Here is a 25,670-nt window from a genome sequence, read left to right as displayed (position 1 = left end):
GTACCTCATTCAGGTGCTGTACTCCTCCATAGTTTCTGCCCTGCTGTCCAGGTGGTCATATGTTTTACAAATGTCTACCTGTCTAGCACCTGTTGTATTCTGTTATGTGAGTCTTGTAGTATTTGTCTTGTCTTTGTGCTATTAGATATTGTTATTTTTTCATATTTGATGTCTGATTTGGGTTTGAAATGTTGTGTTTTGCACTCAGGCTACGTAGAAATGACGTTTTGTTCATCTACACGCCCCCGTATGGAGCAGAATGACAGGAAAGCTGAGTTTACTTTACCTTGAACATTACACCCTGTGATAGACTGGCGTCCTGTCCAGGGTGGATCCTGTCTCTCACTTTATGTCTGCTGGGACCACAGAGTCGTTCCATCTATATGGCATTTATATTCTTCAAAGCAGTGTCTGAATAATAACCAATCAAATTTAGCCCATGGAAAAAATAAAATAAATTAATAATAATAATAAATTAGGAACATTTTCAAGCTTTTAACACCCTTTGTTTATTTACAAGCAATGTGCACATTAAGGATTTAAAGCATTTCCAGACGTCGTCTTCCAAAACAGTTTCTGAAAGGCTGTGATGAATCCAGATAAAAGAATACAACAGGTCAGATTAAGACTTTTTACTGATGTTGTGTGCTGGGGTCAACAGGTCGGCTTCAGGTGATGTAAACGCAGTGTCATCTATTGTCCCTTCAGGATTCTGCCCAAGACAAAAATAAATCCCATCAGTGATCCACCAAGACAAAAAAAGTATGCCAAATTATACTATTAACAACATGTCATTAACTGTGGTGACTGAGGTTACCGAGGCAAGGCTGTGACATTGTTTCACAAACATTCTGTACATTTAGTGTCTTTGTGCTGACGTCACTGAACCCGACCCAACCTGAGTATGACTTTGAAATATTTATCTGAACCCCACCCAACCCTATGGGCCCAGATCGAGTATCCACCCTCTAGTTTACAAGGACATGCAGTCATTTTGACAAGATCTCTATCCTCCTCCCCCTCTGTCAAAATGCACTGCAGACTGTGGAGCGATGCTGTGCGTGCGAGAGACATCAGTTCTTTACTGCTGGACACAGTCCTGGATGTCACAGTCGGTCCATGATGAATGAAAAAACACTTGAAGCCATCAATTTCAGTTTAAACTGATCTAAATCATAGCAATCCATGCTGCTTTCTGGTGTTTCAGCTGTTGTGTTGTATCCCACAATGTAGGGGCGAGTCGCTCTGTGCCAGCCTCATTTCTTCGTACACTTTAATTCTTCCAGGGAGTTTTTTCTCACCACTGTCGCCAGTGTTCTTGCTCAGGGGGTGGGTAAGGTCAGACCTTAGCCTTGTGAAGTGTCTTGGAGGGGCTATAATGCAGAACAGGAAACATACTTACAGGAGACAAAAATCTCTGACATCAGGAGAAACTGGGCTACCGTCTTTTAGGCAGTACACGAGCTCGGCAGATCGCGCAGGTGAGTAAGTAAAAAAGGGAAATATTAATGTATTTTGCCAGTGTTATGAGTGTGTCTGAGGGACCTAAGTTGGGTTATTGATGTGTAGCAGTAGGCCGGGTTTCTGCAGGTTGATAGTAGGGTTGGGGCTGATATAACCTGATGGGGGTGTGGTGGTCTGACTCACCAGCGTCAATGAGTTATACATGTTTGAGAGAGATGTGAGTTTGTTGCGCAGAGACATCACAATGCAACCACCCTCAGAATGTCGCTGTAACGCTACGAGAGGAAGCGTGAGTCGATGCACATGACACTGGGTTGCTTGTACAGTAAAACTCACCTAAACCGTCATCGTATAAACCGGATACTCACACTCACCGGACAAAAGCAAAATTCCCAATTTTTTCTATAGTTTTCCACAGTATATTACAGATTTTGAATAACAAATTTTTGCTCATTGTGATGGGACAGAACATCCCATCGCAATGTATTTCCATTAAGAACCCCTTGCATGTACTGGACAGAGCAGTCTGGGCATGCCCAGTCACAACAGAGGTACGAAATGAAGTTCAGCCCCGACACTATCCGATTTGAGGAAAGTGGGTACTGAATTTCCTTGATTAAAAGCCCAGGCATTTATTTTTTAAAACTGTGCTCAGACCTGGTGCCTAAACAAGCCAGGCCATTATTCAAGACCAGTGATTATTAACAAAATGCTGCTTGCTGCCGGCACTGTAATATGGTGTTATGTTTCGCACATATCCCTGCGTGTGAGGAACCAAAGACAACTTCTTTAGATCAGAGTCCTCTGCGTGGCTGTGAACCCTCTTTGTAGCCTGCCGTGCACCCGCTAAATGACGCAGACCGCAACGGCTGTGATTGGTCATTTTTTCAGTTTCACTCCTTCCTCTCCCATCATATTGTAAACATTTTTTGCAGCACCCACGCCAATTACACTTTGATCATGGATCAAATACATTCGGCAGAAAAGTCTGCAAATATGACCACCTTTACAACATAGAGTCTAAAACTACAAAGACGCCCAAATGACCCACAGTTCATGGAGGGAAATTGTACGTACAATTGATTTGGAGATTGATGATTGTATAAAGAAGTGGAGCTTCTTGAGGGACAAACTGATCCAGAAAAAGCCGCTGTTTCTGCGATAAACTGCATTAAGACACCCACCAACGCGACAGAGAACTTTAAAACGGTAATGTGCACGTTGATGTCATTGCATGGCCACAGAGTTATGGAGTTGTAGAAGCATAAATCAGACTTTAGGATTTTAAGGTATCAGTGTGCAGCAGAATAAGAAAAAAGAGTGACTTGACCAAATGTAATGCACATATTATGCATTACATTTGGTCCTTTATGCATTTATACATTTATGCATTACATATGCACTTATTTAAGGCAGGGGTTAATTTTTTTCAGATGATGTTTTGACCCAGCCATTACACGCGGCAGGCCCCTATTCAAAGTCAGGCATTTAATCAAGGAAATACGGAAGCCTAGTTGGTGCTGGGGATTCCCGAAGATTGTTCGGTGCTGCCTGACTGTAACTAACTTGTTACATACTTATAAAGGATTTCAATTACAACAGACAAAATTCACTGGTCCACCTGAACCCATAATATGTGACACCACATTCACCCACGCATTACATATCTTCTGTCTTGCAAGAATAAATTGCATATGTGCATTAATGTTCATAAATGGTTCTGCCAGTGTGCACATAATGTGCTCATAATGTGTTTAAGGGTTTTATCATGATGTCGAATGAAAATGTGTATGCCTACGCTTTGATGGGTGTTCAATTGATTTATGATGGTTTTGAAATTATACAATATTATACGGTTTGATTAATGATTGAAATATGTGCTTGATTGTATTGAACATGTGGAACTGCTGACAGGTGTGTTGACTCTCAAATCAGTCAAGTGTTTTGGTTTAAAGTTTTCATAAAATAACATATGCTTAGAAGTAAGATGTAACATGTTGGTTTAAAACATGTCAGACATTGACCATTTTTGAATAAAGTCATGACTAATGCCTGACCTGATGTCCCATGATATGTTCAAAGGTCATGAGCTCAAGATGTGTACTGCAAATAATATTGTTGTTGTCTCTATTTATAATCAAATAGTTTATTACATTCATGTTTGAACTATGCTGATCAATAATGTGCAGTTGAATGATTGTACTGTTCAAAATTAATTGCTACTTGCTGTATTGTGTAAAATGTGAGTGATCTCATACTTAGTGTGAAAGAATTTTGCTTCCAGAGGGAAAACAATGACTGGGTTATTTCTTATCTGAAGCTAACCTTGAGAGTGTCTGGAGGAATACAATAACGTCGCTGTGAATTGAACTTGTGGACCTTTCCTCTCATACAGGAGCTGTAGCAACAAGCTGAAGAGAGTGACTCTTTAACACTGATCTACATTAATTAATGAGTTACACGTCGCGAAGACAATGTGAGAACATAAGTGCTGGTAACCTCTGCGCTCAGGGTGATAATCAGATCAGTTGCAATTCAATTTATTTCAATTTATTTTCATTTATATAGCGCCAAATCACAACAGAGTTGCCTCAAAGCGCTTCACACAGGTAAGGTCTAACCTTACCAACCCCCAGAGCTACAGTGGTAAGGAAAAACTCCATCTGAGGAAGAAACCTCAAGCAGACCAGACTCAAAGGGGTGACCCTCTGCTTGGGCCATGCTACAAACATAAATTACAGAACAATTCACGGACAAATATACAAGAAATGCTATTGGCGCACAGGACAGGAGGATCGCCAACACGAATACAACTCCCATCTCTGGATGGAGCTGCACCTTAAACAGAGAGAAAAAACAGAATCAGGCATCAGAAAGACAAGAAATACTGTATAATTTGCCAGCATTAAACAACAAGAAAAACAGAGAAATACTAAGGTGATCGCCGGCCACTAGCCCTAAACTTCACTAAAAGACCCAGAATTTAGGTAAAGTTGAGGCCGCAGCCCGCTCCAATTACTAATAAATGAATTAAAAGAGTAAAAAAGCGTAAAACAAAACTGTACCAGTATGCTAGCCATGAAAGGGAAAATAAGTGTGTCTTAAGTCTGGACTTGAAAATCTCTACAGAATCTGACTTTTATTGACGCAGGGAGATCATTCCACAGAACAGGGGCACGATAAGAGAAAGCTCTGTGACCCGCAGACTTCTTATTCACCTTAGGGACACAAAGTAGTCCTGCACCCTGAGAACGTAAGGCCCGGGCCGGTACGTAAGGTTTAATTAGGTCAGCTAGGCAGGGAGGTGCCAGTCCATGAATAATTTTATAGGTTAGTAGCAGAACCTTAAAATCTGATCTCACTGGGACAGGAAGCCAGTGAAGGGATGCCAAAATGGGTATAATGTAGTCGAACTTTCGGCTTCGTGTCAAAGGTCTGGCTGCAGCATTTTGAACCAATTGGAGACGCCTAATGCTAGACTGCGGTAAACCAGAAAATAGAACATTGCAGTAGTCCAATCTAGAAGAGATAAATGCATGGATCAGGGTCTCAGCATCAGCCATAGACAGGATGGGACGAATATTCGCTATATTTCGCAGGTGGAAGAAAGCAGTCCTAGTAATATTTCTAATGTGGAGGCCAAAGGACAATGAAGGATCAAAAATTACCCCAAGGTTCCTCACTTTGTCAGTGTGATGTATAACACACAAGCCGAGCCTGAGCGTTAACTGGTCAAATTGATGCCGATGTCTCACTGGACCAAGCACCATCATTTCAGTCTTATCAAAGTTTAAAAGTAGGAAGTTTCTAGACATCCAACTTCTCACTGCTGCAAGGCAATCTTCTAAGGATTTTATGTGAACGAGATTACCAGCAGTTACCGGCATGTATAACTGAGTATCATCTGCATAGCAGTGACAGGTAATCCCAAAATGCCGCAATATGTGCCCAAGGGGTGCTATATAAAGGGAGAAAAGCAGGGGGCCTAAAACAGACTCCTGTGAAACCTCAAGTTGCATGTCACTAAGGTTAGAGGTAGTGTTACTGTACAAAACACAGTGAGAACGACTGGTCAAGTATGACGTCAGCCATGCAAGGGCACTCCCAGTAATCCCAAAATGATTTTCCAGCGTATCAAGTAGAATATGATGATCCACTGTATCAAATGCAGCACTGAGATCTAACAGAAACAGAACCGTAGTGGTGTCCGAATCCATTGTAAGCAGAAGATCATTCACCACTTTCGTGAGAGCCGTCTCTGTGGAATGATATTTTCTAAAAGCAGACTGCAGTGGCTCAAAGAGATTATTCTCAGTTTGATAGTCTACGAGCTGCCGTGACACCACTTTTTCCAGAATTTTAGAAAAAAATGATAGATTTGATATCGGCCGATAGTTTGTCAATACACTAGGGTCAAGATTAGGTTTCTTAAGTAATGGTTTAATCACTGCAGATTTGAAACATTTAGGAACAGATCCAGAAGTTAAAGAAAGATTAATAATTTCCAGCACAGTCGGCCCAAGAGTGGGCCACAGGTCCTTAAACAGTTTTGTTGGTATAGGATCAAATAAACAGGTTGTGCTTTTTGTTGACATTATGAGTTTTGTCAGCATGCCTAGTGAGATACTATCAAATTCTGTAAATCTAGGTAATACCTCAGTAGTGGCGCCCACCTCAATAGCAGGGTGTAGTGGCTGGGTTAAGGAATGCCGGGATATGTTTAACCTGATGTCTTCTATTTTCTTCCCAAAGTAAACCAGGAAATCTTGTGCTGTAAAAGGAGAGCAAACTACAGGTGGTTGTCCATGCATAAGTGTTGCCACCGCGTTGAACAAGAACTGAGTTATGCTTGTTTTTGTTGATCAATTCAGAGTAGTAAGTCCGCTTTGTAGCCAATAATGCATGCTTATAGTCTAAGATAGCATCACACCACGCAAGGTGAAATACTTCTAATTTTGAACAACGCCATTTCCGTTCTAGACCTCTTGCTTTATGCTTGAACTCACGCAGATAATCATTGAACTAAGGTGACTGTGATTTGGGGGAGTGTGGTTTTAACACAGGTGGTGCAATCATGTCGAGTGTAGTTTTGAATTGAATTGAATTGAGCTTTATTGTCATTGTATATGATACAACGAAATTCCGTGTGGTACCTCTTAACAAAAGAACACAACATATGACAACAAAAGACAACAGAGGAAAACATACAACAGCATACAATAACATATTACAACAGAAGACAACATACAGCACTTTGGTATAATAAAATAGAAAAATAAGAATAAAAATACAAAATAATAATAATAACGTACAGGTGGTGCAAAATGGCAGACAAAATAGTGCAAAATATGGAGTTAGTGCAAGGTATAAATGAATAAGTTGTTGAATTAAATTGAATTGAATTGAGCTTTTATATTGTCCTTATATATGATGCAACGAAATTCCGATTAGTACCTCTTTAACAAAGGAAGACAACATATGACAGTATTTATTTTAAGTTTTATGTAATACAGAGGGAGTGATGGATGATGCAACTCTGGGAAAGAAACTGTTCCTCAGCCTCCTAGTCCGAGATTTTAGTGTTCGGTATCTCCGTCCAGAAGGAAGAGGAACAAAAGATCATGTCCTGGGTGGGTGGGATCTTTGGTAATGCTGTTGGCTTTCTTGCATAGGCGGTCAGCATACACTGAGCCCAGATATGGGAGTGGACTTCCAATGATCCTCTGCGCTGTTCTCACCACCCAGGTCAGGTCCTTTCTGTCTTGCACTGTACAGCTGGAATACCATACAGTCATGCAGAGACAAAGGATACTTTCGATTGTGCTCTTATAAAAGTTCATAAGTAATTGTGGGGGGAGTCCAGTCTGCTTGAGTTTCCTCAAAAAGAAAAGTCTTTGATGGGCCTTCTTAATGAGGTATGAGGTGTTGAGAGTCCGGGTGAGATCAGCTGTGATGTAGAGTCTGAGGTACTTGATGTCATTCACACCCTCCATTTGAGCACTGAGTTTAAACTATCCACAAGTCTGTCTACTGACTGGGTATTTGTCAAATGTGAAGCTAAGACATCAGGCAGTCTAGCTTCGAGTTCAGTCTTAGTTGAGGAGTTGATGCATCGCCGTAATGATATGAGGTTGTTGTTCCACTAAACACAGCAGCGAAACTGTAAACTTAATAAGTGAGTATCAGACACCACTGATGTAAGAGGCATGATGTCAATATTCATGACACCACGTGTGAGAACCAGATCCAGGGTATTTCCACTAATGTGCATCAAATCCCGAATGCATTGCCGAAATCCTAATGCATTCACAATTTCCATAAAGGATTTGCAGAGGGGATCAGAAGGCTTACGTATTTATATGAATGTTAAAGTCACCAATGATCAGAATGTTATCTACACTAGTTGACAAGTTAGAGATGAACTGTCATCAAAGGCAGTTCATCAAAGTAAAGGCATTAACAATCAAAGTAAAGACAAAGACATTAATATTTGATAATAATATTGATAATATATAGAAAACCCTGTCGTTATTCCCCCCGTTTATCGAATTTAATGTCTACATTCTCAACATCATCATTGTAGAAACATCAATAAACTTACAAACAGTGTACTTAACCATCATTTTGCCCCGTTTGGATGGGGTGACATGATTTAGCATCTGATAGCAATAACGCAATATAGTAACGGGCCATTAATAAGCCATTAACTGTGGTGGAAATCATCCTTTGAGCCATTGATCAAGCAAGAGGACAAATCACAATACTTAGTAAGCTAGTTACCCCAGAACATTCAATAGTAAGAATTTAAAGGAAGCACATTCATCATACAACACAATTCAACGTTTTCCATCAGATACACATCCGTCGATTACCATTTCTTTGTATAAATATTTAAACTGATTGATATTAGGACATCGCTGGAGTTTCTCAGGTAGCTTATTCCAATTTTTTGGCCACAAATAGAGACACAGAAGCATTTCCTGGTCATCCTTACGCCCGCAATTTTTAAAACGATACAAACCCCTTAAATTATATACTCCTTTAGTTGCATAAAATATCCTTGAATTCTGAGAGGTACTTGCTTAATTTTTTTTTTTACTTTATACGTCAATCAAACAGTCTTAAATGAAATCATGTCACAGAGTTTTAAAATCTGTGATGTAATAAACAGTGGATTGGTATGATCCCGATAACCTGCATTATAAATTATTCTTAATGCTCTTTTTTGAAGGTTGAATAATGGTTGTACTGTAGTTTTGTAGTTATTGCCCCATACTTGCACCATAAGTCAGGTAAGGTGCAATCAATGTGCAATACAGAGTATGTAGTGATTTACCATCAAGAATGTGCTTTGCCCTGCTTTAATATTGCCGTACTCTGATACTTTCTTTCGACTATGTTGAATATGTGCTTTCCAGTTGATTCTGTCATCGATGACCACACCTGACGACTTGTTCTCTTTTACAGGTTCCATATTTACCCCCTGTATGTTTAATTGTATTCGTCCATCTTTTTTATGGTTTCCAAATAACATTATTTTAGTTTTTAGACCAATTTAGTGACAGTTTGTTCATATCGAACCATCTCTTCAACTTTATCATTTCTGATCCCAGATCATCTAGTAATTGTTGCAAATTATCCCCTGAACAAAATAAGTTTGTAACATCTGCAAAGAGGACTGCTCTAAACAGATCCGAGACTTTACATAAATCATTGATATACAATATGAATAACTTTGGTGCCAACACAGAACGCTGAGGAACTCCACAACCGATGTCCAGATATGAAGAACAGCAGTCCCCAAGTTTAACAAACTGTTTCCGGTTTTGTAAATAGCTTTTAATCCATTCAAAACCACTTCTCTGATTCCATAAAGCTCCATCTTTTGAAAGAATACGTTGTTATTGATTGTGTCAAAAAGCCTTTTTTTTTCTTTTTCTTTTTTTTGCATTATGTCAACAAATAATCGTATCACTGTGTTCCTTTGGTCCACATGTGTTGTGGGCTGGGGTGTTTGGCTGGTTTGGGTTTTGTTTTCTGTTTCTCCCACCAGGTGGTATGCATTCAGGACTGAGTGGCTGAGCATTAGGACCTCACCCTGAACACCTGAGGCTTGTTTTCACATGCAGGTCATCAGGACTCACAGCTGTGGTGTATTTTGTCTTAATCAGAGATTGCTGCATTTAAACCTTGAATGCACAGTGTGTGATTGCCAGAGACTCGACCTTGTGAGCTCGACGTCAGGAGAACAACGCTCTTCAGCACACTTCCTGAGGTAATTTGGTTTTGGTGACTTTTGTGAAGTAATGACAGTGGATTTGGTGTCCCTCACACCTTGTGTTAGTGAGCTGTCACGTTATGCTAATTGTCTAATAAGCTTCTGCTGCAGTGGAGATTTGAACTGAGTTGTTCCGTGCCTGCAGGGTGAGAAGCTGATGTATAGATTTAAGCCAGGAAGTGTTTGCTGATTGCGTGCGCCTTTTGAGTTGTCTCTCTGTGTGGAGTTGGACTCACCTCCATGTTTTCTTTCTTCACAGACTCGGTTTGTCGCGGCCACCTGGGGGGTGTCGGCGGGGTCCCTGGGTCCGAACTGCTGTGGCTCCGGACCGTTTGCGCTGTTGAGAGCGCGCCGTGTTTCCACCTCACCAGACCGCGGACTTTTTAGTTGTTTAGCACGTCACTCACGGTTATGTTTATTAAATTCTGTTACCTTTTGAACCGTGCTCTGCTTATTTTATGCTGGGTCGGTGCTCCGACCGCGTCCGAAACATAACGGTAGTCTCTGTCCATTTAACAATGGACCAGCGGAAGCAGAGACGGTATTTTTGCCGGGAAGGCTGCAGCAGATGTTGGAGTTGATCCGGGATCAGTTGCGGGTGCTCTCCGCCCGGGTTGTGCGTGTTGGTGCGCGCATGGCGGAGTTTACAGTTTGGGTCGTGTCGCACCCCGCTGTTACGGCTGTAGCCCCGTCTCCTCCCGTGCAGCTGGCTCCGACGCCTGTTGTAGCAGCCCCGGTGGTATTTAGTTTGCACTTTAAGCTGTTTGTTATAACCTGCTGTCGTTTACAGCAGTGTGTATTGGTTTTTACTCTGTTACCACAGGGATTTTCTTATTTGGCACTTTGGCTCCCTCTGTTGGTGACAGAGTCACATTACCGTCTAGGTTAAAAGGATGGAAAATACGTTTTTCCGTTCTTTGCACTTGACGATGTAGGCCAATGTTAGTTTTTTTTATTGGTCTATTATCTGTTTCTTGTTTTAGTATGTGGTGTTTTTATCAGGGGTTAATTTGTTGTTTTTGTGGATTAGACCACTGTCAGTGGTCTGGAGTTGAAATACAGGCTGTCAGAAGCATGGCATGGACCCAGGTGACTTTGTTTGTCTGTTGGTCTTTATTTTTTATTTCTTTTGGTTTTACCTCCCAGGGTTTGATGGGACAGTCCTCTGGGGGGGGGGGGGTAATTGGGTTGGTTTTTTTTTTTGTTCCCTCTTCTCCTCTGGCTCCAGCCGTGTGAGCCGTACGTTGTCGGCGTTGCTTGAGTAGTGCAGTTTGGTTATGCTGGGCATTTCCCAGGTAACCTCTGCACCCAGGAGGGGGGGGGGGGTTTGGGTTATTTTTTATTTTTATTTTCTTTACTTCCCTGTCTTTTCCTCTGGCCCCAGCCGTGTGAGCCGTATGTTGTCGGCGTTGCTGGAGTGGTGCAGTTTGGTTGTGCTGGGCGTTTCCCAGATAACCTCTGCATCCGGGAGGGCGGGGGTTCGGGGTGTTTTTTTTGTTGATTCCCTGTTCCACCTCCGGCTTCAGCGCGTCTTTGAGCCATACGCCATCGGCGTTGCTGAGGTTTGGGGCAGTGGAATATACCCGTGGCTGGTTTAAAAGTCGGAGGGGTGGCGCCGTCTTGTGCCGTACGCCATTACCGCTGTTCCACTCCTCCCGGTTGACTTTTGGGGTATAGTCATGGTTGGTGACAGTGGACGTACTTCCAGTTTCCACTGCGCTGAGGGGGTGGGGTTGGGGTTGTTCTGTTTGTACGTTTTTTGTTTTTGTTTTTTTTTCCCCCAGTTTCCGCCCTCAGGGTGTGACTGTGGTGTCCTCTGGGGGGGAAAGGGCTGTGGGTCCATCTAGCCGTAGACGGCCGGGGCTGGGTCTGTTAGTCATGGGGGGGTGCGTCTCCTGGGGTTTGACGGAACGGTCCTCTGGGAGGCGCTGGGAGTCCCCGTGGGTGACTTTGGATCCCAGAGGGACCTCGGCTGTGGTTATTACTCCTGGAGCTGGCGGGATGTCCTCTGGGGGGTGTTGGTCCCTACATGTCGTCCGGGGGGTGTTTTTTTTTTTTTTTTTTTTTTTTGCAAGCTTAAGTTTGGGTTGTTTTTTCTCTTCTCCTCTTCCCGGGGTTTGATGGGACGGTCCTCTGGGGAGGGGGGGGGGGTTGGTATGGTTGTTTGTGTTTGTCTTTTTTTTGTTATATGACTAAGCAGACTTTAACACACAGTCGGAAGAAGGCTGAGTGCACAGGTTCAAGAACTCCTGGCCAAAATTATGCAAAGTGAACAACTAAAGTAAGAGTCGACAGGAATGAACGCAAAGATGCAGTCAGAGGTGGAGACTCTAACAGGTTTGCTAAATGAAACAGAGGGCAAGACCATTAAAGTCAACAAAGGATATCTCTGCACTGGAGTGTCAGCTGCGGAGCAGTCTACTGCAGACAGGTTCAGGGTGAGAAAGGATGAGCTCCAGGATGAGAGTGATAGTCTCGGCACAAAGTTCCCTGTTGACAGAGAAGAGGCGGCTGGAAGCGTGCATTATCCAGCTGAAGGAAGAACTAGAGAAGCTCAACATTGAGATGATCAATGACTGCATGAAGAAATTAACATTGCAGGTTGAGCAGCTGATGATGGAGCTGTCGTCGGAGCACAGTAACGCACAGCTCCTGGAGACGGGCCTTCCCCAGCTGGATCGTCAGCACAAGGAGCTGAAACTGAAGCTGCAGGAGGTTTTTTGTTCCCAGCCAACATTCCAGCCATGGTCCCTGGAGGGGGGGCTTTGTTTTTTCTGGCCCAGGTCCGTGTGGTCGCCGGGAGGCTTCCCGTGAGGGTGGGGTACTGTTGTGGGCTGGGGTGTTTGGCTGGCTTGGTTTTTGTTTTCTGTTTCTCCCACCAGGTGGTATGCATTCAGGACTGAGTGGCTGAGCATTAGGACCTCACCCTGAACACCTGAGGCTTGTTTTCACATGCAGGTCATCAGGACTCACAGCTGTGGTGTATTTTGTCTTGATCAGAGATTGCTGCATTTAAACCTTGAATGCACAGTGTGTGATTGCCAGAGACTCGACCTTGTGAGCAGACGTGTGAGATCGACGTCAGGAGAACAATCTCACCATCACGGACGCAGAGACCGCTCCAGGTTTGACGCCACAGTCTGTGAAGGAGGATTGGGTGAGGTCTCACGCTCTTCAGCACACTTCCTGAGGTAATTTGGTTTTGGTGACTTTTATGAAGTAATGACAGTGGATTTGGTGTCCCTCACACCTTGTGTTAGTGAGCTGTCACGTTATGCTAATTGTCTAATCAGCTTCTGCTGCAGTGGAGATTTGAACTGAGTTGTCCCGTGCCTGCAGGGTGAGAAGCTGATGTATAGATTTAAGCCAGGAAGTGTTTGCTGATTGCGTGCGCCTTTTGAGTTGTCTGTCTGTGTGGAGTTGGACTCACCTCCATGTTTTCTTTCTTCACAGACTCGGTTTGTCGCGGCCACCTGGGGGGTGTCGGCGGGGTCCCTGGGTCCGAACTGCTGTGGCTCCGGACCGTTTGCACTGTTGAGAGCGCGCTGTGTTTCCACCTCACCAGACCGCGGACTTTTTAGTTGTTTAGCACTTCACTCACTGTTATGTATGTTAAATTCTGTTACCTTTTGAACCGTGCTCTGCTTATTTTATGCTGGGTCCTTTCAAACGCTGGGTCGGTGCTCCGACCGCGTCCGAAACATAACATGTTTATTAGTCTCTTCTATTGCATCTAAACCCATATTGACTATCATTAAGCAAGTTGTGTTGTTCAATAAATTTATCCGATCTGTTATTGTAAAGTTTTTCCAATATCTTTGAAAATTGTGACACTAGAAAGACACAGGCCTATGGTTAGTAAAAAGATGCTTGTCACCAGATTTGAATAAAGGTATCACTTTCTTCTGGTCTGAATTGTAACATAGTTCATATATTTTTTTTCATAATGCCACAATCACAGCAATAATCAATATCAGGGTGTGAAGTTTGCATCCTGCCCTGGCAGCAAAGCTCTCCACGGCTAAAACAGTGTTTTGAACAACCTGTTGATTTCTCTCCCTGTTGCTTTTTTTTTTTTTCCTTCTTCTTTCAAGGGACAGAGAAACTACAGTTCTGATCTTAAAGATGTCTTCTTTCTTTGGTGACAGTTCAAAAGGTGCAGTTTGTCTGGGCTTAGGGGCTGAAGGTGACAGTTCAGTCTCAGTTCAGCAAGGGACTGAGGGAATCTGGAACTTTATGTTATTTCCCTTCAGCTGTAGTGCATAAATCTGTACTATCATCAGTATGTGGAAGGCATGCTGCAAGTGGAATTAAAATAATGTGTCATGTACTTTGTCCTGTGCCCTGTTCTTGACGTTTTCTTCAAACACAGGTGCACAGGAATAGAACAGGATTGTCTTGTCTCCTGTTCTCAAAGATGCAGTTTCGTCTGCTTCTTTCTCGTGGTCTGGTCATGTCAGTGCTGTATTTCAAGCTTGTAGTATGTCTGCTTCTGATCCTGGTTCAAGGTGACAGGCCTCTCTTTGGACACAGCTGGTTACTCATCTGCTTCAGGACCCTGGTATCTGCTTCACCCTCTGGTCTTTCTTTGTTCACTCCTGATCACTCTCTGTGTCTGTTATGACGCGCTTCCAGCTGTTGCTGGGCCTATAGGCCATCAGCCGTCACTGTTACACGTCGCTCCCCTTGTCTTGTTCGGGATCTTTCAGATATCTTTGTCTTTTGCAGTGGGATAGATGCACCCAAGATGACCTCTGCAATTTTCACTGCAGTGGGGGTGGTTAGCAGCACTTGGAATGGACCTTCCCACCTCAGAGATGACCAGTTCTTTCTCTTAATAGTCTTTATCAGTACCCAGTCCCCGATCTGGATCTGATTCTCAGGGCCCTGCACAGAAATAGGAGAGTCTGGTATCTTGTTAGCGTGTATGACATTCTTATGGGATAACACGTCTCATATAATCAACTAATCCCTCATCCTCACTATCAGGCCCAGCTATTTTCTGTAAATCTGGTATTCCGTAGGGCTTGCCGTACAAAATTTCGAATGGCATAAGGCCAGTCTCTGAGCTGGGTGTTACATGCATGTACAGTTTCACCAAATCCAAACAATAAACAGTTTTTTTTTTCATGTTTCTTCCATACATTTTCTGAGCTTATTTTTTAATTGTTCCATTTGTTCTTTCCACTAAACCTGCACTTTGAGGATGATAAACACGTGTTTTTGCATTTATTTTAAAATGTTCTGTCAAATGTTGGATGATTGTATTTACAAAATGTGTACCATTATCACTGTACATTGTTTCAGGTATTCCATGTCTTTTAATTATGTCTCTACAAAGTATATTTGCAACTGTCAGAGCATCTGCATGTTTAACAGGGAACACCTCTACCCATTTGCTATCTGCAGCAATCAATACTAGGCAATATTTCATTCCTTCACATTGGTTCAATTCAATAAAATCCATATGGATTATTTGGAATGGGTATTGAGGTGTTGGAAATTTCCCTCGTATTAGCCTCTCCATACCCTGCGGGTTGTGCTTTGCACAAATTAGACATGCTCTACAGTAATGTTTTGCATATGCCTGAAATCCAAACATTGCAAAATGATTATTAACCAGTCCAACCATCCCAGCCGTAAAAATGTGACATGGTCCATGACTTACGACAGCTGCTCACTTGAAAAGGCAGCGGGGCAGGACTGGTTTGTTTGAGGATCAGCGGTTTGGTGGACATTGTGACGCATTAATTTGCAAAAATTGACTGATTGGATGAATGATAAGCATTGATTAATATTGATTATTACGTGCAGGCCAATCTTAATATGACAAATCAATTCCCGACAATGATCCAATACTCCAATTAGATCAATACACTGCCTACCATGTAGGCATACGGGCAAATTTGACCCCACCACAGTACCCCAGTGCCATATCCTCATGTCCTAGTGAGTCAGAGCATCACAGAGACAAGGTCGAGTAATCGTGACTGGGCCTGCCTTAGGTTGTCCCAGGGTTTAAGATGGGATCTTACCCGTCATGGGCTCGCAGCCTTCCATACTGGGCAGGGGTTCCAAGGGGTGGGGGAACACCCATTAAGAAGTGTCATGTCAAAACAGTTTTGATTGCACAGAACATCAAGCATGCAGGATCACTGAATGTGAATTGAAGTATCTTTTAGCAATTTATCCCAGAATAGAACTGTTGGATCAATCAATGCTTAAACATCAATAATAAATAGAAATAATGACAGAATCAGATACATAAACAATGTTTGGTTCGCAGGAATAACTATGGGTCAGGATGGACAATAATCATGTGAAAAGTTGTCCAACAATCTCTATCCTTTAAGGCCTAACTTAATCTGCATACATCAAATAATTAAGAAGCACTTCATCAGTGGTCATCAATGCTTTATGAAAGCCTGCAGCTTCTTGTTTGATTTGCAGCAGGGGTTAGTTGCATCACTGTGTTTTCAAACAAAACACAGGATGATCAAAATATTGAGTTATTATTTGTTGCTTCTACATTGCTGTCACTTCATCCTCACCAACATTAATGTTTTCAACAGGAGCTCTATAAACATGTTACAATAATCAACATAGTTTTACTGTTCACACACTGTACAACCTTCTGCTCTGCTCTTCGGCTGGAGTGATAAATTACACTTTGTTTCCAAAACAAACTGTGCTTCAAAAAATAGAACACTGAATGTATTTAGTAAAGTCAATGCAACGTAATGGAAAACAACATTAAAGCTGGAATTGAATACATCAAATAAACAATATCCTTCTAAATTTAGCAGTAACAAACACCTTTAAAACACTAGTATCAATTACATGTGAAACCCCTGTATTTCATGTGTTAAAGCACAACAAAACATTGCTGCAGTGTTTCTCAATTTCTCAAGTTGTGGGGGTGTGGAGCGGCAGGGAGAGGAGGAGGAGGAGGGAGGTGAGCATTTAGAGCTTCCCTCAGCAGCTGTGTGTGTACACGCTCCTCCTCCAACACCCCAGACCAGGAACAAAATCCCACAACTGCTACAACAATCAAGCAAAATAACCCAACTCTTCTCAAATAAAAACCCAAAAAACATCCACAGGTCCAAAGAACACCTGTGTTACATTACACACAACATATTATACACACATGTAGACACATAGAACTCAACGGAACTGTTAATTACAGTGGACTGATAGGAGACTTTTTTTTTCCTTTCACCAACCTTCTGTCAGGCTGTTTGGGGCCCGGAGGTCAAGAACCGGGTATGCAATCACAGTCTCACAATCAGTTTTCTTTTTCTTTTTTTTTAATAGTCCTCAGAGAATCTACCACAACCACTGCTCCCTTCTGTCTGTTATGTCATCAAAAATAATTAGTGGATCAGTCAATCAACAATTTTTCAATCTTTTAGCAGTATTTAATATGTATACTGGGGAACCGATTCATAGAAATGTTTTATAACCCAAAGTCTTCATTGCCTAGATGAGCCTGTTTCTGGACAATGAATACCCGCTGGAACTCACTGATCTAAGTGGTCAGTTCCACAGTAGCTCATTCATGATTACTGAGGCAAGATTGGCCAAATACTGCAACGTTCAATTGAAGCAGTCAATCTGAATTTTCTTCTTTTCCCCCAGACAGAAAATAATCAACCCACACAAATTTCAAACCAACACCACACAAAAATATATCACACAACAATAAATCCAGTCATTAATCACTCTACTGAAATATAATCTTGATTAGCTTTACTTAAAATCTGTTAAGTAGGTGAAACTAACCAACTTAACACCTTATCCAGTGTACAAAAATCAACCATATTTTAACCACTTCACCCCAGTTACATGATCATTCAATATGGAAAGTAGGAAGATGATAGTATTTATTGTCTTTGAGTTATCATCTTAACAAGCTGAAAAGTTTTATTTCATCAACAGATCTATTTCAGAATTCTCCCTCAGAATACTCTGTCTTTTACTCTGGACACCAACTCACACTCATATACACGTACAAAATTGATTAATTTGCACTTATTTCTCAGTATCTTAACTCCACACTTTAAAATGTTGAAGAGCCAGCAACTGTGACCTTGACAGTTTTATCTAAAACAATTCACAATAATTACACACAATCTGCCTATATAGCGACAACAGAATAAAAGTAAGGAAAAACTGATAACAGGTATAATCTTCTAGAAAAGAAAGAACTGCAACCTTATGTGTACATAAACAAAATTCATGTTGAAAACGGAGAACTCCTCATCTTTGCGAGTGTGTACATTCACACGCAAAGTGTCCATTCTTCCCACACTTCCAATATGTCAATTTCCTCTTTATCTCACGCCCACAGGCTTTGCCTCTGGCCGCTCTGCGGCGCTGACCTTTGCCCTTTCCTACAAAATACACTTCTTCCTCACACATCATTATGACTGCTCCGGCAGGTTTAAAAACTGCTGTGTTTGGTGCAAAAGCATGGTCTGGTGTATTTTTCAATACACATCTCTCTTGCCTTTTTGTAAAATCACTGGTGTTCTCTTTTATGGTATAAAATGACTTTGCTGTGGAGTTTAACTGTAATTATCCCAAGAAGTTAACTGTCTCTCACCACATTTTTAAGTGTTCAGGTGATGCTGGATCTTGGTCATCATCTGTGGTCTGGTGACTGTAGGGAGGTGAAGGAGGTACACTTGCTGTAGTTTCAGCATTATTTGCGGCTGGGTAAAGGGCTGCGCCTGCATTCTGCGGAGGGGCCTCTGGCTCCCTCCCGGTGTCTTGTTATCAATTTCATTTTATTATAAAAGACGCTCTTAAGATCATCTTGTCCCTGTTTCAGTTTGTTTTTGACTTTATTCTCAGCCTCACGCCGCCTGTAGGCTTCACTTTTCCACTTTAGTGCATTTTCTAACCCACACTTTTTTTTTGCTTTTTTGCAGAGTCCTTAGCTTTCCTCTTTATATTATCCGCTAATTCTGTTGTTGCTTCTGGCTGTAATTTCCCTGAGAAATTGAACTGTTTTTGCCACATGCTTAAATGTTTAGACGACCCGGGATATTTAACCTCCATATACCTGAAATCATTAGACTGTGGCTGTGTGTCATGTTTACTGTGAGAACAACAGCAGTTACCCATTTTAGCTGTTCGTGGGGTTATTTCATAGGGAGATCTAAACAAACAGGCTGTTGTTCTTTTTTCACTGTTTGGTAACCGATCAGTCTGAAAAGTTTCACCACTTTGACCTCTGAGAGGTGGGTACCTTGCTTATGGCTTCTTTCCAGACTCGTAGGTTCACAAACAGGTGTGGTGTGTATAGAACGCTTACAACCTACTTCACAGACAGGGCTTCGTTTCTGCCAGTGGGTTAAAACTGGTGACAGACCCCCGCGATTCAGTTGCGCACATCCTCAGTCATAAAAACACACATTCACACAAACACATTCACACCACTGCGCTTCAGCTGTTATCATGTTTTAGCTCCGCTGTTATCACGCTTCTGCTCCAACCGGTTTTTATATCAGAATTTTACGGCTCGCCCACCGAAGGTTTCACCGACCTAACACTGTACAGTTTTTACGCACTGTTCCGGACCCAAAAGTGGTCTTTCAGTTGTCTCTTGCTTTTTTTAATTGCCAATTGTAACCGCTGCCGGCTCAATCTGGAGCCAACAGCCACATCAGGTGTCTGACACAGCGGGAAAGCAGCGCCACCACCCGGCTCCGTAACAGATGGTCTTTAACCACTGCGCCACCTGACTTTTCTCTTTCTCTCCCAGAGAGTAAAATTTAACGCTTTACAGCCAGGCTTTAGCCTCACACTTTACAGTGTTTAAGCCAAGAGACAAACCAAAAAAGAAATTACGGGGTTTTTTCTCACGGTGGTCCCCGCCACATGCACACACATGCACGTAAAGAAAAGCAGTCTCACCCACGATCACATTCTGTCACCACCACTGAAGTCCGTATGCCTTCACCCCATTAGGCGCCGACCCATTATGGAGGAGACTCATCCCCCCAGAAAAGGGTCTGCAGGAACTAGTCCCGGCCATGGCCATGGTCTTCCAACGGGGTCCTCCAACACGGACTGACCACTGTTCCGGTCTATTGGCATCCGGCTCGAAGGACCAAGATGTCAGAGTTGAAATCTGTAAAAAAGCAACTCAGTTAACTAACACAAAGAATGATCACGCTGGAGACTGAATTTCATTTCCTGATCAGGAGAGAACGAACGACCCTTCTTCAAACCTCGTCCTCGTCCGTTCTGAAGGGCCCCGCCCATCTCCCTCTCATATTTATTGAATAAAAGTTACATACAAGCATATAGGAGTGGCAATATCACAAACATGGAAAAGACACAGAGTCTGGGCTCACATTGATATGAAAACTGTTATGGCTTTAAGCCTTCAGTCTCCTACGCTTCCCATAACAATGTCCAGCCCTGAATTTATTTGCACACAGACATATTACAAAACAATATACAAGGCACAGCTGTGTTTCTTCAGTCAATTCATATTTGTATCACTTTGCACCTGGAAGGCGCCCTGTGGTCTTGCTCAGACAGATAGTAATTGTTCTTCAAATTGAAACATTACAGCGCCAGCCTCAAACTAGTGTACAGGCTGTGTTATTCTCTGCTCAAGGCCAAAATATACATCTGTGCTCAGCAAAAACATAGCTCTAGCAAAACAGTCTGCACATTCACTAAAGCCAAAAATCAAATGTTACATTCTCGTAGGAGCAGTTTTTATATATGACTGCTTTGACAATGAGTGCTTATTTAGAAGAATAATGGTGCATGAACTCTCACACATGCATATATGTATATATGGAAAATAGAGAACAGAATCAAAAACAAGATCAAAGGCAGTTCATCAAAGTAAAGGCATTAACAATCAAAGTAAAGACAAAGACATTAATATTTGATAATAATATTAATAATATATAGAAAACCCTGTCATGAACGCACCAAATTCATCTAAGAATTCAGAATATGGACCAGGAGGCCTATATACAGTGACAAATTAATATGACTGATTTTTATTCTTCTGACCTTGGCAATGTGTAATATCCTGAGCACAGCGGAGAATCAGATGCTCAAACGAGTGATATTTGTAACCCCCAACAGCTAATAAGCCAAACCTAGATTTAGAAATAAGAGCAACACCCCTGCCTTGCTTCGCATCACGAGGGACGTGACTAAATGTATATGCTGGTGGGCAGGCCTCATTTAAGGGGAGGACAGCTGTAGGTTTAAGCCAGGTTTCACATAGCCCAATCATATCTAAGTGATGATCAATAATTAGATCATTGATCAAAATGATTTTGAGGACAGTGATCTTATGTTAATGAGACCCAGTCTAAGGACCTCAGTGGGGTTGACAGTTGAACTGTTTGGGTTTAGGGGTGGTTCCAGAGTAGCATATATTAGATGCCTAGAAGTAGGTTTAGGTTTGAGACATTCCACGTGCATTGTAGGTAGCAGACACGAAATCTTTGCTATTGCTGGAACAACCACTGGGCCATCCTCAATTTCAACATCATCCAATATAGTAATGGGTATTAAGTTTGGAAAGCATATCCCTCTATGATTTTTATGGACACGACTACAGAAGCAGGCCACAGTCTCAACTTGTTGAAATTCCCTCCCTGGCAAATAAACTGCACTATCACCATAGTGGATTTTCTGCACTAAATTCCCCGCTAAGCTAATGGATTCCACACCCACATTTGTCATAAGCCTTGCAGGGTCTCTAATCACCTGCTCCGTGGCCTGCTGTAGATTCCTATCACAGCATTGGACAATTAATGAATAATAACAATGTTCCATGGAGTACATTTTTGTGCTCAGACCATGGACATGTGAGACTGGATACCCCTCTCAAACAGATTTCTGGACTGAAAGCTTAAAAACTTTGTTTTTGAAGAGTGTTCATTTTGCTGCACAATGCGGTGGGTATCGGTTTGTGGTGTTATAAAAAAGATGTGTATGCATTCTGAACCCATTTTTTGCACAAAGATGAGTGATTTTTGATGATTGACCTGCTCTGCTGTTTTAATTACCCCGGTACGTTTACCTTAAATTCAAATTATAGTCTTTGTATTCTATCTGCACTGCCCACGGACTCCCGGGGGGCTGAGATTTTCTGTGTTTTGAGAAAAGGTTATTTTCCCCAACAATTTGGCGCCCAACATGGGGCAGTGGCAAGTAGAATTTATTATACAATTTTACCATATTCTCTGATTGAACCTGCTTTTATCACTGTCAAAACTTTTAAGGAACATTGACGGAGACTTCTCTAGGACTTAAAGGCATCCTAATTTCTCTAAACACCACTTTAACAGGTACCCAACACAAAGGTAAGGACAAACCTTTTAATAAAATTGTCCTATTGGCCATTTCCAAAAATTGTGGTGTTTGAGGAAAGGCAGACATCTCGCTCACGCTTAAAGTATATTTTACAGCAGATCAAATCATAAAAACAAAAAGTTAAAAGTACCAAATTCGAAGCAGGGTGTGTGATCCCTGAAAGCCAGGTGTTCGATCCTGGAAGGTGGGCGTTTTATTCCTCAGTAGAGGTACCTATCGGGTTTCATCCCAAAGCGGACTGTGTGATCTCTGACGCGTCTGCCTTAAATGTTTATATATCTCAAAAACAATACAGGAGTAGAGTAATAAGGTGCAAAATAATTCATTATAATAAAATTACGTTCAGAAAAACTAAAAGAGAACAAGCATCTGTTGAGCCGTTGGTCCTGTGTTACATTGTAATTGCTATTTTGTTTGGGTTTGTATTTTCTGGTGGTATTTTGTGCTGGGCTGGTTTGCTCCTCGGTAATAGGTCCCCTAGGTACCAAAGAGTGTCGTGTTGAGAGGTTCCAGAGAAGAATCAACATTCCTCCACGACTGTAGATTCCTGAAACAATAAAGGGCACACTGAGGAGTTTCTGTGGGTATTTAGTGTGGGTGGTTGAACTGTCAGACTGTTCCCTTTGTTAAAACTAGATCAACATTGTGAAGTAACACCCAGAATTGATCCACTGCAATCAGGGGTTCGCCCCTTGGCACAATTGTAGAAGAAGCTTGATCACTGATCTTGATCTGAGGCCACGTGAGCACAAGGGGGCATTACCGGCAACTGTTAAATTTTTTGCGTGTTTCCGAGAGTAGTTCGTGTGTCAATGGCTGAACCCAGATCATTTATGGACCTTTGGTCCACCTGCAAGACATTCTATTTGAAATCTGTAGAAGAGAAAAATCGTAAACCAGAAGAAAAATTTTTTAGAGACAATTCTCAGTGACATGCAGGGAGGAGAGGAGCTAAAATGGCCTGAATTGAGTGCTCTCAGTACTCGTCAAAAAATGCTGACTTCATTGGAAGACCTGTACATAGTAGTGCTGAGAGAAAAATCAGAAGCACAAAAATTGAAAGCAGAGAATAAGGGCCTGTTTAAAATCAAGACCACCAAATTGTGCAAAACAGCTGAGAAAAATCATATTCATTATCACAATGCTGTAATACAGCTTTGTGCTTGTAAATCCTGGGAAGAAACTGTGGCTCAGAGAAAGATGACCAACACAGAGGGAACTGACACACCAAAATGTGAGAAAATACCGCTGCCTCTAAAGGCTCTAAAGGTGAAGTGGTACCTGTGGTACAGAGAATTTATATTGTGTGGGCCGCCAGAAGAGGAGGTACTGCTGGCCCACCACCAGAGGGCGTCCTGCCTGAAGTGCGGGCTTCAGGCACGAGAGGGCGCTGCCGCCACGGACACAGCCGGGGGTGACAGCTGTCACTCATTATCTCTTGACAGCTGTCACCCATCTACACTTCATCATCCCACTCCATAAAGATCGGACGTCATCTCCACCTCGTTGCCGAGATATCGTCTACCTTAGGAGGTAACTTTCTCTGCCTGCATTGATTGGTTCCAAGTGCTATTGTGTTGCAGCTGTCTAACCAGAGGACCGGCGTGGGTCGCGACTGTTTCATCCTACTTCCCGTCAGATAAGTGGTTAAACAGATGCTGCACGAGTGTGTGTTAGAGGTGGAGGTGGAATTCCCACCGTTGTTGTTACTGGGTGTTGACACACCCACATCTGATTGTCTCTGCTCCTCGCCAGCAGTACCAGATCCGACACGCGGAGACAGTGGCCACCTGGGGTGTTCGGGATTTGGCGGCTCCAGTATTCTCCGGGTTCGGCGGCGGAGGAAATCGTGTGGTTCCGGTTCTTCTCAGGACAGACGTCTTCTATCCTCGAGCCTGCCCACACGTCACCTTTGCTGACTATTGTACTTATTCTGTAATCAGCTGTGTTTGGTTGTGCTTTCACAACAGTAAAGTGTTCATATTTGACTCTTTCATTGTCCGTTCATTTACGCCCCCTGTTGTGGGTCCGTGTCACGACACTTTCCCAACAATTTATCCTACATTGACAGACATCGACCCACCACCTTATAATAATGCTATGGTGATTCAAAATGGCACACTGCCAATGACTCCACAGCCTGTCCAAGCTCCAGTTGTAGTGATTAAGTCTGGACTGATGGACTGTGAGGAGACTCCATGATTGGTCAGCAGTGAGGGTCCTCAGGGTCCTCCACCATCTCCCCAGGGAGATATTGGCAGTGGCCTGAGGGGCACCTCGGGTTCTGCTAGAGGCCCAATAAGATCCTCGTCTCCGCAGGGTCCATCAGCCCAAGGGGAACAGAAAGAAAAAACAAACAGGAAGGAGGATTCAGAAAGTGATAATGACATATGTGACTTGACAGGATGGGAAGGTGGAACTTACTAAGAACGACTGGAGTCTCAAAACATTGATGCTCCATCTCAAATGGCCAACTGCTGCTCCCTAGTGGTAAATAGTGATAAATACACCCATGAGACAGAGTCCTGCAAAAATTTCCATCACAACCTGACAGCCGTAAGCCATCCCATGGTGACTAGACAAAAGACTAAAAACACTGTATTAATTGAATTTGATTTACAAACTCCTCTGAATGCACCATTGTTTGAAAGAGTAGGAGGACGCCAGGTCTATCAAGCCTGGAAAACACGTGACATGTTTGCAATCAAAGATAGGCTACCGCCCCTGTTTGGGGGTGCAGGCCCCTGGGTTAGGCAATTGGAAGACCTCACAGGAAGTATGTATTTAGCATTGGGCGATGTGCGTGCTCTGGTGGCAGCCTGTGCATCCAGAAATGAAATTGTGGTATTGGAAGCAGCAGCTAAAATTACCACATTTCCTGATGATATGTAATTTGGTAATGTAAGGCGCAAGTATTATGCTGCACTCAGAGATAAATACCCTTACAATATAGCATCTGGTACACCCTCTTACTCACCAAAAGAGATGAGTCCCTGAAGGATTCATACAAAGAGCCGTAAATCACTGGATTGACTTAACTGGCCGACATCCGGGTACAGGTGACACTGGTGCACAGATCCTGTTTAAACAGGCTGTGTTTTCTGGTCTCCCTGCTCCTGTAAAGGCTAAATTGGATGACACACCTGAGATTTCTGTCATGCCGATGGATAGGTGGAAGTTACATGTGATACACTTCTTGAAAAAATTTCAATGTAAGGCAAGCAGAGAATCAGAGTGAGAAAACAAAGATGGAACTGAAGTTGCTCAAAATGCAACTCAAAGAAGCTGAAGCCAAAATCAGCAAAAAGGATAAAAATGGCTCAGATCAGCTTCAGATGGCTCAAGTGCCACAACCTGTGGCTGGGGCCTCTGGACAGAACTGGCCATATCCACCTTATGTGCCACCACCTCCATGACCTGGACAACAGCAATGGCCATCAGGCATGAATCAAAATAGGGGTGGAAAAGGTAGAGGCCGTTTCTGCCCGCGAACAGGACATGGGGGTCGAGGAGGTTCTATGAGGGGAAAGGGGACAGGTCAGGGTGAACCACAGCCCGGAGTGTG

General features: G+C 42.6%; 1 long non-coding RNA gene across 1 annotated transcript; it reads right to left on the bottom strand.

Moving 5' to 3' along the window:
• Positions 1-1,246: 1,246 nt before the first annotated feature.
• On the bottom strand, positions 1,247-16,947 carry LOC117523529. The gene is made up of 4 exons (XR_004564529.1): positions 16,937-16,947; positions 12,121-12,129; positions 6,447-6,452; positions 1,247-1,363 (listed from the first exon to the last, which is right to left on the bottom strand). It is a non-coding gene; the product is annotated as an uncharacterized LOC117523529 (long non-coding RNA).
• Between the last annotated feature and the right edge of the window lie 8,723 nt (positions 16,948-25,670).

The sequence above is a fragment of the Thalassophryne amazonica genome, chromosome 13 (genome assembly GCF_902500255.1).
Source record: "Thalassophryne amazonica chromosome 13, fThaAma1.1, whole genome shotgun sequence".
Classification (NCBI taxonomy): domain Eukaryota; kingdom Metazoa; phylum Chordata; class Actinopteri; order Batrachoidiformes; family Batrachoididae; genus Thalassophryne; species Thalassophryne amazonica.
The sequence above is the reverse complement of the archived record's forward strand: the minus strand, read 5'-3'. Positions and strand labels throughout refer to the sequence as shown.